This window comes from Rana temporaria, chromosome 12 (assembly GCF_905171775.1).
Source record: "Rana temporaria chromosome 12, aRanTem1.1, whole genome shotgun sequence".
Taxonomy (NCBI): domain Eukaryota; kingdom Metazoa; phylum Chordata; class Amphibia; order Anura; family Ranidae; genus Rana; species Rana temporaria.
Genome location: NC_053500.1, coordinates 145,910,872 through 145,915,483, shown reverse-complemented (window position 1 = coordinate 145,915,483; position 4,612 = coordinate 145,910,872).

Sequence of the window (4,612 nt, the reverse complement as noted above, 5' to 3'; positions counted from 1 at the left end):
TGTGCACTATAATAAAAGGAGGAGAGCCTTACTGTAAATAAATAAATATATATATATATATATATATATATATATATATATATATATATATATATATATATATATATATATATATATATATATATATATATATATATAAATAATAATAATAATAATAATAATAATAATAATAATAATAAAAAAAACTGTTAACAAAACATTTAGTGATCCTCCTCTGGATGTCAAATTATCCCCAATTCAGGCACTTTGGGAACCACAGGACCATGAGTAATATTATTATTATTATTATTTATATTATTATTATTATTTAAGGTACTTTATATAAATTCTCAAAAATATATATATATTTACAGTAGGGCTCTCCTCCTTTATTTTAGCGCATAGTAGCAGCTGATCCCCTCCTCTGGATGTCAAATTATCCCTAATTCTGGCTTTTTGGGAACCACAGGACCATGAGTAATATTATTATTTAAGGTACTTATATAAATAATTATTATTATTGTCATTATTATTATTATTATTATTTAAGGTACTTATATAAATAATTATTATTATTGTCATTATTATTATTTTTATTTAAGGTACTTATATAAATAATTATTATTATTGTCATTATTATTATTATTTAAGGTACTTATATAAATATAAATTCTCAAAAATATATATTTTTTCAAATAATTTGGTTCTGAATTATTGTAATGCTATGTTTTGTTTAGTTGTTTTATTATATATATATGTGTGTGTGTGTGTATTTATTATTATTATTATTTTTTTTTATTTTTTTTATTATTTTATTTTTTACAGTAGGGCTCTCCTCCTTTATTTTAGCGCACAGACGCAGCTGATCCCCTCCTCTGGATGTCAAATTATCCCCAATTCAGGCACTTTGGGAACCACAGGACCAGGAATAATATTATTATTATTTAAGGTACTTGTATAAATAGTAATTATGATTATTATTATTATTATTATTTAAGTTACTTATTTAAATTATTTATTATTATTATTATTTAAGGTACTTGTATAAATAAATATAAAATCTCAAAAATATATATATTTTTCAAATAATTTGGTTCTGAATTATTGTAATGCAATGTTTTGTTTACAGTTTTTTTTATTATTATTATTTTATATTTACAGTAGGGCTCTCCTCATTTGTTTTGGCGCACAGAAGCAGCTGATCCTCTCCTCTGGATGTCAAATTATCCCTAATTCTGTCTCTTTGGGAACCACAGGACCATGAAATCCTCCAAACACCCCTCACGGTCCCAACCATAGTGCCACTTCAGGCATGGGCGCCCCCCCACCCCCCCCCCCCCCCCCCCCCCCCCCAAACTCTCCACACCCCTTCCAAAAAGCTTGGAAACCCGTCACAAGAGCTGAAGAATGTCACACCCAGACCCGAAGCAGGTGGAGAAGACAAGGGGACAGCGTTCCACCAAACACGTGGCTGCATATTTTTGGGCGTCCTCGGTTTGGTCCGGGCGCGAGGAGCCACACCGATTAATTCCCGAAGCGCGGCTCGTAGAAGGTAAGACCACGTCCGCTCTGTAGGGTGTCGTGTCCAATAGCTTAGAATAATTCTCTCGTCTTCACGTCTTGAATGACACCCAAAGAAACCCGCATAACGGGGATGGAAAGAGATCCAATTTTTGTAAAAAAAAAAAAAAAAATTGCACCCAAAATAATTGTAGCTGTTTTGTATATATCTATTGTTTGACTTAATATAATGAACAAAAAAAAAATTAACAATTTTTAAGTAACTTTTTTTTTTTTTTTTTAAATCTTCACCCAAATACTAAACGCCTTGAATTAGTCCCTGGTAATTATTTTGGCATTTCAGAATACCAAGTGGTTGGAATAATGCTCGCCATTCATCCCCCACTGGCTAATCTGCAAGAGAAAGCCAGCAAGACACACAAAATGCTATTTGCTGACAATTCAATAGAGCTGTCACTCTCCAAACCCAACGGCCCCCATCGTTTTTTAAAATGGGCTTGTACCGGCATTTATACAAAATGTAGATTTGCTGGGCCTGCAAAAAAAAATAAAAAATCCTTTCCACCAGTCCTGATTGTTGTGCTGAAAAAAAAAACAAAAAAACTAACAAAAAAAGCCCTGCAAATGATATATTATTATCTATAGTGGGTAGCATTTTGTATGTTTTGATGTCCTTAGAATATCCCCTCGGGTCACGGCCGTGTAAATAATTAATTGAGGAGGCTGCGATTTGTTATAGTGATTTATTGTAGCTTATTTAAGTGAGAATGCCTTTTTTTTTTGTCTTTGCTCTTTCTCTAAAGACAAACTATTTTATTAAAAAAAAAAAAAAAAAGTAATTAAGCACAAGAGGGTAATTTAATTTAATAAAAAGGTCTGTGATTATTTCTTAGGGTTTTGAAAAGAATAGTTAAAGACATATAAAGGCATTTAAAAAAAAAAAAATCGTTGAGATATGAGCTCTCCATGTCGTGAAGTTGCGTATTTTTTAAAATCCTCATTGTAATTTTATTTATTATTTTATATAGGATGTATGTAGTATTATTATTATTATTATTATTATTATTATTATTATACAGAATTTATTTATTATTATTATTTATTATACAGGATTTATTTTGTATTATTATTATACAGAATTTATTTTTTATTATTATTATCATTATTATACAGGATTTATTTTTTATTATTATTACACAGGATATATATTATTAATAATTAATTGAGGAGGCTGTGATTTGTTATAGTGATTTATTGTAGCTTATTTAAGTGACAATGCCTTTTTTTTTTGTCTTTGCTTTTTTTCTAAGGACAAACTATTTTATTAAAAAAAAAAAAGTAATTAAGCACAAGAGGGTAATTTAATTTAATAAAAAGGGCTGTGATTATTTCTTAGGTTTTTGAAAAGAATAGTTAAAGACACATAAAGGCATTTAAAAAAAAAACAAATTGTTGAGATATAAGCTCTCCATGTCGTGAAGTTGCGTATTGTTTAAAATGCTCATTGTAATTTTTTTACTCTTTATGAAAACCTACAATAAAAATATTACAGAATTACAGAAATATAGCTGGATATCTAAAAAAAATAAATAAAAAAGGAAATGGTAAAAGTAATAGTATACTTAAATAATAATTTAATATATAATAATAATCGAATATAATAATATTATAATAGTATTACTATAGTAATAGTAAAGATATTTTTATATTATATATATTATTACGAAGTCTAGAATTTGGAAGAATAAACTACTTAAGGGGGGGGGGGGGGGGCAATTTTATTTTTTTTTCTCCCTAAAATTTTATGTAATGTGTGGATGTGATTTTTAATGTTTTCTAGTTTTATTTTATACATTTAAAAGCACTTTGACATAGTGAAAATATATAATAACCTGAACTATAAAAAGTCTCTAGTACAAATCTTGACTCCTCTATACATTTTCCTATTTATAAAAAGGCCACAGGTTGTCTTATCATTGTGAAAAAGAATTGGCAGGATATAAAAATACAAATAATACAATACAAAAATACAAATATATATATAAAAAAAAAAAGTTGGAGAACTTATACTCTAAATGGAATACATATCTGCACAAGGTTCTATTATTATTATTATTATTATTATTATTTTTAATAATTATAATAACAATATTTTAAATAGAGGTGCACCAAATTGGAAATTTCGGTACCGAAACCAAAAATGTGTTATTAATAGAATTTTATATATTTTTTTATAATTTATAAAAATATTTATTTTTGTATTCAAGTTTTTAATTAATATCATGAATTTTAATTAATATGAATTTGTTGTCATTTGTCAGCCATTATCGGCACCTTTTAGCGCGAGAAAATCTCATCCCTTTAAATTCCATGTATGTCTTCACCCTGGTTTGTTGCGCTTCCGTTGTGGTGTTAAAAAAATACCGCTTGCTGCATTTTTGGTCAGTTTTAAAAAAAATCGCACCTCCCCGTTGAATTGCATTGAAAGCGCATCAGTAACAATCCGGTTTTACAATTTTGATGCCATTTTTTAGTCAGATAACCTACGAAAGACAAGCACAGTATAATGGCGGCGAAATCGCAAACGTTTTTGCGCCATTATCGATACCTTTCTCCCTATCCAAAAAATGCAGAAAACACAATTTTCGGCCGATATTTCAATGCATCTCTAATTGTAATCGTTATTATTTTTATTATTATTATTATTATTATTATTATTATTATTATAGTATATGTAGGCAAGTAACTTTTAAAACCAAGTTTCAAAGTTTTGCTCACCCCGTGTTGATCATTTTTTTTTTTACTTTTTAATTTTGCTTCCTTTTTTTTTTTTTTTTCTAATTTACTGACATTCTAGAAATCTGTTTCTACTCGTAACTCAGTGTGCCTGTTACTCACAATAGGCCATAAAGCAATTGTTTGCATTTGTAATCTATACCTAAAGGTGAAATAGAATTAATATTATTATACAGGATTTATATTTTATTTTCTTATTATTATACAGGATTTATTTATTATTATTATTATTATTATTATTATTATTATTATTATACATGATTTATTTATTATTATTATTATTATTATTATTATTATTATTATTTATTATTATTAT